Consider the following 15,723-nt stretch of genomic DNA (forward strand, 5'->3'; position numbering starts at 1 on the left):
CACCAGGCACCCGCCCGGGTCCTGCACGCATCCCTGCGGGCAGACCGCACGCCGCGAGCCAGACGCACGCCGCCGCAAGCCCTGCCGGCAGTTCGGCGAAGGCAGCGGAGGGGCGATGAGCCCGCCGAGCCCGCCCCGCCGCGGCGGAGGGCGGCCCGAGCGCCGCCGGCTGAGCGGGGGGGGCGGTCGTGTGGCCGTGGGGAGGGTCTCCGCTCCAGGAGCAGCTGCTTCAACCCGAACTGGGTGTCCCGCTCCGCCTGTCGGCCCCCCAGGCTGCTCCGCTGCGGGGTGGCTGGGCTTTCGAGAGCTATGGTGGGGGTGGAGGGCAGCCGCGGTTATGCGGCTTCTTGTGCTCTCAGTGACGCCCCGCCAGGAACATTTGCGTGTTGTTGGGGTTCAGAGTGAAAGGAGGGGAGGAAAGGGCATCGCCACAAAAACCTGCAACAAAGGATGCAGCAGCCAAAGTCTGGTAAAACCGGGAGTGGGAGACAGAAGTGGAAAGCCTGAACAAGGCATATTGGAGTAGTGGCCAGAGCAGAATCATAGCATCACAGAACGTTTGCAAGGGAGCTTAAAATCACTTGGTTCCAATCCTCCTGCCGTGGGCAGGGACACTTTCCGCTAGACCAGGTTGGTCAAAGCCCCATCTGGCCTGGCCTTCAACACTTGCAGGGATGGGGCATCCATAACTTCTCTGGGCAACTTGTTCTAGTGCCTCACCACCCGCTTAGTGAAGAAGTAACAGGAGGGCTTAAAATGATGAGAGAATGGGGACAGGGCAGACAGACGGAGTCAAAATGAAAGCAAAGCCTGGTGAACAAAGGAATCTGGGAGGAGGCAGGGTGAGGTGGAAAGGTCGGAGTGAGGGTCTGGAGGCAGGGTTTGGATGGGGAGGGAGGAAAGCATTGGGAAGCAGCCAGGTGTGATAAATAGAAACTCAGAATCACTTGATTTCCAATTAGAATTTATTATATGATAAAAGCAAATTCAGCGCTGGATGATCAGGGAGGGGTTTCAACAACTCCCAATGCCTGTCACACCCAAAGAAGACAGTTGTTCTACATTTATTTCCAACTAATTCATGAATATTCATTATACATAAGCATTACACGTTATTAAGTCATATATTCAACAGATTTTTTTTTTCTTAGACAAGAATATTATCTATAAGTATCCATAATATATTGTCAAGTCAGACATTCAGCAGATATTTGCTTGTTATCTATATAAAGTTATAAATTTTTAAGAAAGGTGCTATTGTCTAGCTAACTAAACAAAATTTTTTCACTATAAATCTTACACAAGGTAAAAGGGAGGTAACTTGTTTTATCTCTTTACAGGGGCCCAATTAAGTTTTACGATTTGTTTTTTTTTTCTCTGTCCAGGTCATATTGACCTTACACGATTTTCTTTTAATTAGCCCAAATAATTTTCTCAGTTTATCACACAGGTGTGATAGGGTACAGTGATAGAGATAACTGGGCTTTATTCACAGATTTCTTTCCTGTGAACACCTGCTTCAGACACCAGATCAAGATATAAGCTGGGAAAACATCATTGTGGAGTTAGGCAGACTGTATCTGATACCTGCTGACTTGTTGAGAGAGTTAGAGGGTGTTTAGGAGGTTGGTAGAAGACAAGGGAAGGTGCACTGTTGAGCAGACCACGGGATACTGCCCTGTAGAACCATATTTTATCCTTGCCTCTACTGCAGAGACTTTATATGATGATGCACAAGGTTTGAGAGATTTCCTACATAAAACACTGAGCAATGGACTATACAGCTCTACTTACTCAGAGCTTATCTGTAAAATGCACAAAATCCCTTTCTCTAAAGACCATTGCAAAGCCTGCAATCACTGGGACAGGGTTTCTCACATAATAATTGTGGACTCTGTGATCTCTTCTTATCTGTTAGCCTGCCTACTGGACACTGGGAGAGTATGAGAAAGAAATGCATCGTCCACACTTTTAGGCCCTCTATAAAGTGTTTGCTTTTGACAAGCTGGGAACTGGGCTTTACACTACTTATATTCAGTGTGTGATGAGCTGTGCAGTTTGTCTGCTATGCTGTCTCATTCCATTTGCATCAGTACATTTTAGGTAAAATAAGGCTATACAGCCTCATGAGGGTGCAGGATGTTCTCAGGATTTTTAAGACATTTCATGTAGGAAATATGCAAAGAGGAGTTTGGAGGCAGAAGGATTGACTATTCAGATTACAGTAGCACAAGAACCATCCAAAAGCAAATTTCATCAACTTACAAATAAAATCTTAATTGTATCGTGAATCACACACCATCTTACATCTGATATAAACAAAAATATTAAATACCAGCATTAGTCAGGACTTGGGTATGTCTATCTCTACAGTAATTAAATGCTTTAGAAATATGGGGAAAGATTGCAGCAGTTCTAGCATTTGTATGGGTATAACTGTGTCTGCAATTAGGATGATATTTCAAAACTGAAAATCCAATAAAATGAAAATCTTTCAACACAAATTGTTTAGCAACAGCCAAATGCTGTGCATAAAAGTTGAATTGTGAATTGCAAAATATCTTGAGAATTATTATACTCCCCTTCTTAAGGAAACTTATATTCTAGTAAAATGCGGAGAATACTATTATATAAGAACAAGCTGGCTATTCTTTTATAATATTACAGCCCAATATCCTTCAGTCCCGAGGAGCAGGCACCAGCAGGTAAGGCTAGACATACGTGGGAATGCCTCCTAATACTCTCCCATTCCCCAGCCATCTGCAGCTGATGGCCTATGTTTTCTGCCTGTTTAGTAGGACAGTGGATTTCTTCTCATGCTACTTTCCAGTTTACCCCACAGCTCTTGCATAAGAAGTAACCTTTTTCATTTTGAACATGGTTTCTCTCAGCTTCAATTGCTGCTTCCCTTCTTGAAAGAGTAAGTGAGCAATTGATCCATACTCTGCTACTGTGCTGATGGATTTTATAGATATCAGTCATATTCCTTTTAATCTCTTTTCTAAGATGCCAAGCCCTGGCATATTCAGTGTTCCTTCTCTGAGAGCCAGTCTATACCTCTGGCTTTCCTCATTACTCTCTTCTGACATTTTTCTAGTTGTACTATATCATACTAGAGATATCCTCTTTGGACCACAACTGCATGGATATGTCTGACCTAGGCAGGGCAATAAACTTGGAGTGTGATTTCTTGCAGACATGATTTTAAAATGTTCCACTTAAACTAGCAAAAACATGCCTGTAACAACACTTGTTTCAATTTAGGTTGCACTGGCAAATAACATGTTTAATTTAAAATAAAAGATTAAAATAAAATAAGCCTGTCTTGTAGGAAAAGAATGGACTGTTTCACACTGAGTTGGTATGGGGATGGCATGTCTTTCTACTAGAACATGAAGTGATTTACTTGATCCACATGAATGACACCAAAGCAACGTGTGTCTCTGTAGCCCTGCTCCCCAGGCTACCTGCCCTTCGTTGCCTAGCCTTGCTTTCCTCTGGCACATCCTGTTCTGAAATACTTCTTCACTTCCCTTACCTCTTTTCTGCTCTTTGCTCTCATACAGAGTCTTGGGTCTCAGCTTCAAAGCCCTTCTTGGACCTACCTGTTGTTCTTTTTTTAATGTATCTTAGTGAAAATCTCCACGTCCCAGTGATCCTGGCTTTGCTGCTTTTAACTGTGCTTCTCAGAATGTGACCTTGCCTCTCAGCTGGCTTTAAAGCTTTTCATTATTTCTTTCCTTTTAAATCCATTTTCAAGGCTAAATTCCAAGACAGATACTGATCAAATAAAGATAAGATGAGGGATGCTGAGAATAGCATCTTTAGCTGTTAAAAATGAAACAAAAGCAAATATATGCAATGTTTATAAAATAGAACATATTCTCACAGTAGCTCTTACCTGCTCATGTAGTACTGAGTTCCACCCTTACATGCACATCTCCCTTACCATATATGAAGAGTGCTGGAGCAATAAGTCAAGCTGAGGTTTATTATACGTTTATGTAAGAGCCCATAGAAAAGAACCTTCACTGTTTTCTTGGAGGAAATTTTTGGATTAGATATGTGTCTGAATAGAATAAAAATGATTAGTTTATCAACATCTCAGTTTACAAACAGATTATAGGATTAAGAAAAGTATTTAAACAAAGTAAAATGTTCTAAGTTACATGTTACCAAAGACAAGTAATTTTACCATCTCTCTGTAGTGGATAAGCTGAGAGAAATATTTGAGAGTGTTTAACTCAATGCATTGTATTCTCATTTAGCAGGAAGGGATATATAGACCTGAATGCTCTACATAAGAATCTCTAATCTCTGTAATTCATATATAGGAAGAATTGATTCAGCTGAAGTATCTGTATGACTTTCTACAATATGTGCCCTGCTTCTGGTTGATCCAAATGCCAGCCATAATGGTCTTTGTACCCGAGTTTTTTCTGTCTGGTGTTCCGTACCCTTTCCATCTTTAGCTTCCCATTTACAATAGAAAGGATGGCTTAAAAGACATTATTCCAATGAACTGTGGGACAGAAGGTGGCAAATGGTGACATATCTGTGGAATTTGTATGGAAAATTATGGCATGCTAAGTACGTTTTTTTTCTTTTAACTTGAAAATCGTCTCTAATAAAGAGGAGGAGATGGAGGAAATGTCACTTCACCAGTTGCAGATGTACATGGAACAATTGGATTAAGCTTCAGACACCCTCCAGTCCTCTAAAAAGGGATTAGCCAATGTACAAATGACCAAATACTCACATACTATTCGTGACTTGCAGAATGTTTAAAAAGACACAGAGCAAACATGGTATCCAGACATGTTATTTACTGTGTTACTTACTATATCATGGATTTTTGAACCCCTAATTGCCTTCCTAAAGACACCTTAAGTCTCAGCCTTCTAATTACATTGTAATTGTACTCAGATTGTGTCATTAGACAAATTTGTGGGAGATGCAGGTTCTTGTAATCATTGTGGTTGCCTTAGCTGTTATGGTTGTTTGGTATTTGCAATTGCAATGAAACAATAACACTGTCAAATAGTAATTACTTCTTTTTCACAGAAACAAAGCAAAAGTGTTTAAGAGAAAACCTATTGAGAAACATGGAATAAAGGGGTGCTTCAGCCCCAGCTCCACATTCTGTGATTCTAGGACAGAATATGATTTTTACTTGCTCTTATTTTTATACGATGAAGGGCTCTGGGTTTCTTTGTTGTTGTTTTGTTTACTTTTGTTTTGGGTTTTGTCTGTGTGTATGTGCATTTTTTGTGGTTTGGTTTTGATTTTGTTTTTTTTGCAGTAGTGACATCTTTTCTGTTTCTCTCTCTGTATAAACCAGGCCAAATAAGCATATGTGACATTTTACCAGACTGGAGAAATTGCCACAGAATAGATAACTGGTTTGATGCAGCACTGGGGAGTCCCACTGGTTGTTGCTAGCATCTTTAATTCCTACATAAAGAATCTTCCAGCTCTCACTTGGAGGCAAAAGCTGGAAGGACTACAAAGATAACTGATAACTTTTATAATGCTTCTGCTGTGAGTTTGATTGTCTCTGGTTCCACATGTTTTCACAGCCCAGATGAATACTCTCAGTGCCTGCTGCCTTCAAAGCGCCTTTGAATCATGTGGGAACTATAATTAATTGGAACAGTACCTGTTTGGTCTAGCCATTTATCAGACACTGTTTCTGCCCATTGTAGTCTTGGGTTTAACTTTTTGTATTGTACCATAGTAAATGCAGTTAAATCATATCCAGTTGCATATCCCTAGATGATGGGCCAGATATTTTGTTTTGCTAGCAGCCACTGTTCATTTGCACCTTTGGAAGTGCTGCTGATGTAGTTTAAGCCAGAGGAGGCCACATAATAAAACTGTGAACGCTTTGGGGACATCTTAAAAACTAGTTTGAAGGGGTGTAACTTTAAATCTTCTCTATTGTAAAGCATATTAATCTTGTAATTGTGTTAGTTTTTGTATATATTCCTATAAGTAAGTTTTATAGTGCTATATTACAGGTTTGTTTTCCAATATAGCTATGAAAATAATAACTTTATGTTTCTCTGTTGCTTATTAATTTTTACTTGTGGATTTGTGGACTTTTTGGCCTTGTATAAGAGCCCTAATCATAAACACATTATATTAAATAACATATACATACTGAGTGAAAAGATTGTTTCTTATCTAAAGAGTGAGAAGTAACTTTGCGTGAATAATGCAAGACTTTTTATGCTTTCAGGCCAAAAAAGTGATGTCAAAGAAAGACAATTCAAAGGACATGGCCACAGGCAAGAGCTTAGAGAAACCATTAACTTTTCACCTCGACAGCCACCACTAGCCACAAAACAAGATCCTACTGGTTTAAGTAACTGCAGGGTAACAAAACTAATGTAATGGATCTAACCTCCCAAGAAACAGGGTGGCAAATCAGGGATGTGCCCTTGTCTATCTGCAGTAAAGCAGTTTAATGTTAGTCCTTCCATAATAAAAAAAGAGGTCTTCCATATGGGGATCTTCCTCTGAAACTGAACTTATTCCTGCTGAGGTCCTGATCTGCAGCTACAAGGATGTCCTTGGTTGTGACTTAATGTTTGAAATCAGGGCACGCTCTAGCAGTAATAGGCTGGCCATTTGCTAGAGCTTCTTTTTAGGAAAAAAACTTAAAGTGACCAGTAGCTTTATTATTTTCTTTCTATTAAATTCATAACAATTATGTGTGTACTTCTTTCATGAGAGATTTGTATTATATGTTTTAAACTTATTTTCTGTGTTTCATGATTAATATTTTCAATAAAATCCTAGGGGATGTATTGTTTCTTTGGAACTAATCACTGAAGCGTCTTGCTTCCAGTTCATACTTGAGGATCCAAAAGCTTTAGTTACCTTTTCCTTTTCAATGCTTTTGATGAATGGGAAACTTTTATTTAATTCTGCTCTTTCTGCACCCTCTTAGCCAAACAGTTATTTTTAATTTCCTTAGTTATAGCCTATGACTGTAATAAATTATAGACATATGGTTCGTCTGGGAGATGTTTCCCCAGATTCAACAGCTGGGCTGCAAATAACACTTTTCAGACTTCCCATTGAAATTTAATTTAAAAATAAATTTCCATTCTCTAGTATAGGCTCATATTACAGGGTGACCACATATAGAGAGGAGTAGCACAGGAATGCACAGAAAAACAACCAGCAGCTGTCTTTGAGATAATCAGAGCATCAAGAAGAAGCATGTTATCTTCTAACTACATTTATGCTAGGAAATGAATTAGTCAATCATCTGAGTTAAAGACCTATTGTAACCTGAGTGCGATTCAGGGGTACTAATGCTAATTGCTCATTGTGTTTTTAGTAGTATATGGCTTTTTCAACACCAGGGAGTGTGGCCAGGAAGACTTGATTCACTGAAGTGGTTTAACTCAGATCAGGATCTAATTGGTTTACTGATTTATTAATGACACATAATTAGCTGACACTCTCTGAACTTCACCTTCTGGATCAATATCAACAGGCTGACAGATAAACCAGAGGACAAAACATTTGCAGGATGTTAAAGAGCCCCTATAAATTTCTAATCACCCTAATCTCCACCATTTCTAATCCCACAGGAGTTTACTTAGGTGTGTGCACCCCATCTCACAGGACTGGTCTTTATGTGTACCAGTGCAGCTCCCTGCTGCCAGCTAGTCCATGTGCTGGCAAAAAGGCACTCCATGTGCTCCAAGCTGTGGGTCCTTCTGCTGCTGCACCCCATCCTGTCAGCCCTGTTCTCTGCATGGGACAGAGAGGAGATGGGGCATGATGGCAGTGAAGTCACTCCTGGCAGCATCTGAGGCAGAGGTCAGAACGCTGTGTGCCTTCCCACTCCCACATTTTACCCCACAGTCACAAGTTTCCTTCCATCTTTTATACTTCTCAATCTGACTATTTTCTCAAAATCCTCTCGATAATCCCCTAGTGGCTGCTTAATCCAACAGATCCTTATTGTAAGCAAACATTGCCATTGTTCATTTCCTGTTTTGGGGTAACCTCCTCTCAGATCAGACAGTTTGGGTGTCCTGTCTTCACCTGCTGTTTCCACTCACATTCCCTATTCAGGACAGGTCCAGCAGGAAGTTTTGTTACCTTGAAACTCACATGTCTGAGGCTGTTTCTAGATAGGATGGGAGATGAGATGAGGTTCTTACCAGGTGGCAATGTAATAGTAAAGTCACAGGGAGGGAAATTTTGATGGTTTTTGTTGAACTGCTTTTCTATTTAACATTATAAGGGTTTTCTGTGTAGGCAGTTTCTGTCTAGTTTAGCTAAACATCAAAAGACTTATGTCTTGTTTTCCAAACAAGAGATATAGAATCAGGCAATTCAGAATGAGTTTATCACTCTGAACTGTATTTTGTGTCTGTTTCAGAAAAGAAAAGGTGAATTTAGAAATGGAGTCTGAGGCAGCATTAGGCAGGTCATTACTCTCATCCCTCTATTTTTCCACTAATGTTATTTTAAAGTTTATTACTACAACATTTTTACCTTAGTGTGAATCTATATTTCTTAATATGCTTGTTTTTAGCTGTGGTTTTAGCAAAAGGTACCTATATGATAAAGTAACACGTAGAGAAATTATCCTTCGTGTTGCTACAATATGAGGATTAATACTGGGAGGGAGCAGTGAACAGTAAGATAACAACTACCACCATGTGAAGTGTCTGGAGTCTTCAGGGCAGGCATCATGTTTGAGGAAGGAATATTGGCTGGGACTTAGAAGGTCACTGAGTTCACACTTTGAATGTGAGTCTAGTAGCATCAAGGGTTGGTGATTTTTGATGGCCCTGTAAGTTCTACAGAAGTACTTTGCAGGAATCCCTGCGAATGACCTGTGCAGTGGCTTTCTAATAATTTAAAAAAAAGGATGGCTTTCTGCAGGACCATTAAAAGGATGGTCTAGATTGCTCAGTAGCTCCCCTTACCACTTCTTCAGCCCTCTGGTTTAGGAGCAGAAGCTGAAGGAACCAAGTGGAAGTGCAATAGGGTAGTGCTGACAAGGAAGAACCGTTAGTACAGAGAGAGGGAAGATAACAAACCAGAGTTGGATATGAAGATGGGCACAGCCAGCTGCCCAGACCTTACTCCCTTTTGCCTCTCCTTAGAGCCCTTCTGACCACAGTAAGGCTGCTGATGACACCCATTCAGGGTGGCATTAGATGCTGGTTTGCAGGTCTGCTCCTGGGAGAGGAAGGACAATAGTGTGAACCCTGGGGCCAGGAGAGATGTGTCTGTGCTAAAGCTGAAACCAGGCCAACACCAAGGAGACAGGCTGAGCAAGGAGGTCTCATTAGGTTCCCTGGCACTGCTTCATGTGATGCTGCTCCCCTGAGCTTTGGGACAGATGGTGGAAGAAGCCAGAGTGGAGGCTGGAAGGATCTGAACAGAAGCACCCTCAGTGCAGGGTATTACCAGCCTCCAAGGGGGCTTCTCCTGCCCAAGAGCTGGCCTCTCCCCCTCTTCTGAGGCTCAGCTTGAGGGTGCAAGAGAGCTCTGATACAGTGATGAGCGCAGGAGGATTTCTGGAAAACACAAGGATTTCTGGAAAAAAACATTTCCAAGTGCCCACGGCAGCTGGACACACAACAGACATCTTTAAATGCATAAAAAAAAGGACTTTAAAAGAGAGGAAAGGTCTGAGATGAAAGCAGGGTCTTTCACACCATGTAAAGTATCATGGGATGCTCTGGGCAAGGTATCATTTGAATCTATGGTATCAGATAAAGCAAGTGACATCTTTATGAATCAGGGAAGAGCAATAGCTGATATAAAAGCCTGAAAGTGACATCCAGCTAATCTTCAGGGATTCCTGTGTAAGTGATGAGAGATTAGACCACCAAACTCATTTTTAAAATGAAAATAAATCAGACATGAGCAGACTCCTCTGGAAACACCATCCTTAAAACATTTCAATAGATTTTGCAATAAGTCTTGTACTGCTAAGGCCAGAACAAGAGGAGACCTAAAGCCAAGACACCAGATGCACAAAATAGCAGTTCATGAATTTTCCTTTCAAAGCAGTTCTGTGCATATAGGTGCTTCACTTTCGGCACTTAAAGAAAAATCCTAGTAAGTGATTTTTCACTGTGGAGTTCACTCAACTCCCTTGCTGTTGTCAGTCAGATTAGGCCTGTCTGTACCACAGCACTGGTAGCTTGTGAGTATCTGCAAGCAGGAGGGTTTTCCCAATGGATTTCAAAGGTTTTTCCTGATAGCGGTATAATATTGAGTGTTACTACAGTGACTGCAGGGAAATGATCATTGTTTCTTCTGCTTATCTGTTACCAGTAGGATTCATTTCCCCCAGCTCCTTTTATTTGTTGAAGCCTTAGCCATGTTCTTTCATTACCTCTCACTTTCTTTTTTTCCGCTAACACTTCTTCATACCTGTGCCTTAGCACAGTAAATCCTACTATTTATTAATGGCATTCTTAGTTGTAATCTCTGTTAGCAGTTCTGGGCTCCTTCCCAGGCTACTTTTGGCTTCATTCATTTTGAAAAAGCACTTACAGCAGAACTGTGCATTTTGAACTTGGTGTTCAGAAGTTGAAAACAAAGAAAGCTTACAGTGCACTGGGATGTAACCTGATGTCACGAAAAACTTCAGAATAGCCTTTTGGCTTTGTTAGTAGAGTGTTTTTAAAGTAATTTTGATTTGAAATTTCCAAATTAGTATTAGTTCAGGTTTATAGGGAAATATATTTTGATACTTGTTTTAAATGACAGCTGGTCAGAAAATAGACTTTCATTTTCCAAAGAACAACATTGGAAATGTTCTTTTAAATCACTGCTATTTAAACTGTTAAGCAATATGTAATGAGTGACTACAGCTTGTTTGAAACTAGCTTTGCTGTTTAAGAATAAAAATAATTCCTGATTTTTATGATTGGTTTTTATTAGGAATTAAATATGAAGAGATGTTCTCTGGTAATAGATTCTTTTGTACAAAAGGAAAGGGACTGTCCAGTATCATCTAGTTATTATAACTCCTTCCAAGGGAAATGTATACTAGGTATTCTTCTGGGAAAATTATTCTAGCTGGCAGAAGCCTCTGCATCTGTGGAATGTTGCTAAAATGTCACCAAATCCAAGGCAATGTAACAATACAAGACAGTCTGTAACTGTTCAGACTTTGTAAACTTCAGAAGATGCTGCAGAAGTCTCTGCAAATTCTTGAATTTTTGAGCTGAAAATGGAAGTGCAATCTCTCACAAGGCTTTCAGTCATGATGCTACCAAGAAAACAAACAAAAGGACTGTCATAGGTAAATTGCCTTTTTTGCCATTTTTTTCAATAAAGAATGTCGAAATTGTGTGTGTGTTTTGCTTTTAGAACTGCCCTTTTATTAGGAGTCTTTTTTTGGTTCCACATTTTTGAATTAAGTGTAAATTTTTTTGGTCACCTTCCTCTGAGTATTTGCATGTGCAGTGCATCCTTCTTTTTAATAATGACAACCAGAGAAGAAAAACATGAATTTTAATCCTCTAATAGGAAGTTGTTCCTTGCACTTGGTTGTATTGTATGTACAAATACCATGTTGTGCGTAGATCAAGAAAGAAATAAAGTCTCAGGTGCAGATTTCTTAAGCAGCTTCTTTGGAAAGTGTAATGAAAAGTTTGATCACAAAAATGGGTGATTCTATCACTAGGATAATCTCTGGTACTCAGCCTGTGACAATTTCAGATTCATTTTCTCAGTTTTCTAACTTCTGAAGTGTTCTTACTTGCTTCATGTGCTCATTTATTTTGGTGTTATTTTGAAGTGTGAATTTAAATTCCAAATGATAACATGGTACATATATTCATAAGTTATACAAACTGTTGCTGAAAAAGCTGTTATTGAATTAGCTTGTAATAACTTCACAAGTGTCACAGAAGCACCATAATCAACAAATTTTAGGCCTCTGCAATAAAATGAACACTACACAAGCAAAGCATGCCATATGCTATGCTCTTGGTTTGTCTTCACAGAATTTTGACCTAAATATTTGAGTGCCAAGACTCAGTGATAATTGTGAAAACATTTGATTCTTGACTGCCCACTGAATCTTGACTAATGTGTTCTTTCATTTACTGTGTCCTCAGCATGTTGTAAGGAGTTACGCCGTAGGATGCCTTGCCTGAAGCTATTATTGGAAGTTTTGCATTCTGAGCACCTGACCATTTATGAACAGCGTGATGCAGAAACCACACTGGAAGGACTTTTGCTTATTGCTTATTACCATGATGCTGTTCTTATAGATTACGGTTGATTTCTGCATTAACACAGCCTCACTCTGCCACTCAGAACTAATCACTTTATCAGCAGGATATTAGGTAAATACTTCTGTGGTAAGATGTTTAGAGCCTAAATTTGTAATCTAAATTCGGATGTCAGCTTTCACAGCACAATATACAGGAAGGATTTTCTGGTTTTCTGCTCAGTATTTCATTTATGCTCTGTTCAGACACAGACTTGTCAGCTGGAAGAATGAATAACTTAATTATTTTTACAATCATTTGATGTCAGATTTGCAAGCAAAGGTGTGCACCATTTTAAATAACCTTCTACATCATCATAATAAATGGATTTTATATGCAGTAATTAAATCATGCTATACTGCTGTGTACAAGCAGAAAAGGCAAATACAGGTTTTAAGAACTGTGCAAAGAAAAAGGGGACAGCATAGCTATGGCAGAAGCAAGAGGAGTGCAGAGACAACTTATTCAAGGAATGACCCAGACAGAGGATGCAATTCAGCCCAAGGATTCAAGTTCAGCTCTCCATGACCTAGAGTCCAGTTTTGTGAATTATATTCGTGGCTTAGAGCTTCAAGAAGATTATTTTGAGCTGTGAGACAGTACTTGAGCTATAGCATGTAAGATAAGAAAAGTAATAAGACAGGTAAAGTATAACTATTGAGGTGGTAATTTATAGTAACTGATGGACAGAAAATAGCAAGAAGAAAATTAGAGAATTGGAAGACGATGGTGAGCATAGTAGTGCTTATCTTTGTTGCATGGTAGTCCCAGCTATTCATCTTTTGTGTTAGCCAATAAATAATTGCTGGGTAATCTTGAGCTGTGTATTTACTGCTCATAAAATCTCTTGGTGAATGATGGAATATGACCAAACCTGAAGAGCGAGAGTTACTGAGGGTCTTTCTATAATCTGCTGTATGTATACAAGACAGTCTGTAGAACACCCAAGGCTGGACTGTTACAAAGCTGCATGGATTCTGCCTTCTGCCCTGTGATTCCTCAAGAGAGCAAAGCAGACTCCTCTTTTACAGCATGACATATGTATTTGCCCTTTGTAAACAGATGCCAGCTTAGAACCATGCCATGCCTCTCCATGAAATAACCTGTGGGTTTAAGATACTGTGATCCTACTTTTTTGTAGAATTATAGGGACTTTTTTATTTTTGCAACAAACCAAGTTCACGCTGCACATATTTGACACTGTGCCACTAATCTGCATGTATTTTGTATGTTTGATTCTTTTATCAGCTTGCTTATCAGATATGTGATTGTATTGCTATTTCAGGATAAGACATAGATAATGTAGTAATAATTAATTTCATATACATCTTTATCTCAGATTATTACAACCGACATGTCCATTATTTCTACAGTTCTGCCCTAGGACCTGTTTTTGTTTGAGCCTTTATCCCTTCTTTATCCATTCTTCTATGAATATATCTTAAGTAATTCAGTATATTATGCTTGTAATATATAGTTATCAAGTATAGGACATTTACTTATATAATATTATATAATAGCTTCACTCAATTTCAGTCAATATTTATCATGAAAAAATTAGACCAATGGATTTATATTACCTTATACAAAAAGATGTTCTTTAATATCAGGAAGGGAAATTGTATTTATTAGCAGGTGTTCTAGAACAGGGCACAAACAAATGTTTTTTCTTAAGAACATAAGACATACCATACTACAATCACTACAGTGACTCCAGTTAGCACAATATGCTCTGAGAAAGGCAATAGGAGATGCTATTCAGTAAGACCACGTGAGCCTGGCCATTTTCTGCATTTTTTTTCCCGTGTATTTCTGCTGCATGCAGAAATGTATCAGGAGTGTTAGAGTGTACATTTCTGCCTGTCGTGTTTCATGCCTGTTTAAGGATCAGTTATTCATGACTTTGCCTAGTCCCTTTTTGAACCTATTGATAACCTCTGCTTTTATGAGCTTCTTTGGCAGTGAATTCCAGAAGTCCACTATCTGCTATGTAATCAATTATGTCCTATTATCTTTGTTTAAACAAATGTCCTATTAGTTTCACTGATCTTGCCTTAGTTCCAGTGCTGTGGGAGTTGATGAAAAGTTCTCTGTTGACCTTTCCTGCTGCCTTTATGGCACGATAAGCCCAAACACATTCCTCTCTGCCTTCTCCTCTGGCAACCAAGGACTCTCAGAGGGGTTTTTTTTGTCTTCTCAAAAGACAGATGTTTCATTCTTTTCATCATTTTAGTTGCCTTTCCCTATACGCTTTCTAACTTGACTATGCCCTTATGAAATATTACCACCCGAGTTACACAAATTACTCAAGACTTGGGTGAACCATATTTTTGTACCATCACAAAGTGACATCATCTGCCTGGTTTTTTGATTGCCAGTAAACATTCAGCTAATGATTGCTAACAACCATCAAGGATAATGCCAATGAATTATGACTCAAACGTAACTTCCTTCAAAAAGTACTTTGCAACTGATCATAAACAACTTTCAATTGTTGTAATTTATTAGTAAAATGAACCATGTTGTTACTCAGTTTCTGTGAATTATTCAAGGAACTTTCTCTAGAACTGCTTTGTTCAAAAATTTTGAAAATATTGATCGCTTAATACAGGGAATAGAATAAAAGAGTACAAATGTTGCAGGAAAGAAAAGTACCTCCCTAATAACATTTCAAAATTTAATTGACATATAGGAATCCTAATACTTGAAATTTATGCATTCTAAGTTGTTAAGAAACGTATACAGGAGGCTGGTCTCTTAGGGATAAATATTGCCTAAACTTCAAGATAATATATTGCCTAAACTTCAAGATAATATATTGCCTAAACTTCAAGATAATAGGGTGAGGAGTGAAGGTCTCATTGCACCTCCAGGTGGGAGTACCAGGATAAACACAGGATCAGAGAGCTGTACCTTAAAGATAAGCCCTTCCCTTATAATTTTACTACTAAGATGAAACTGCATTAAGAGTAGAGGCAGTAGATAGGCATAACAGATATGCATAACTGGTTGTATTCTTTCTTGGCAATTGGGTCTAACTTTATTTTGTTATGCTGTGCTATATAAACCAGCCTAAAGTCTGCCAGAGGTGAAAAGTCCACCATACTTTAACATTGCCTTATGGTCTCTCTTAGGTAGAAACAATATATAATGTGTAATTTGCCCTACTAAAATGTCTATTTCTGTTATTACTTCCCCTGCTGCTTTCTCCGATAATTTCTTCCACTCACTGTCTGCATCAGGTGCAGACCTTTTTGTGTTTATGTGGTACTTAGCATAACTAGGTTCACAGTTCTTTTAGATACTAATTTAGATACTAATTAAGTCTTACAAGGGTTTTAGCAGGAGTAAAACAGACTGAAGAAGAGAAAACAGGGAGAGAGAGAGTAGAACACACCACTGGCAAATAGTAGCAGGTATGAGTGGAAAAGTTGCTGGGAAGGGATCA

This window comes from Manacus vitellinus, unplaced genomic scaffold (assembly GCF_001715985.3).
Source record: "Manacus vitellinus isolate BGI_N305 unplaced genomic scaffold, ASM171598v3 scaffold_1_pilon, whole genome shotgun sequence".
Lineage (NCBI taxonomy): Eukaryota > Metazoa > Chordata > Aves > Passeriformes > Pipridae > Manacus > Manacus vitellinus.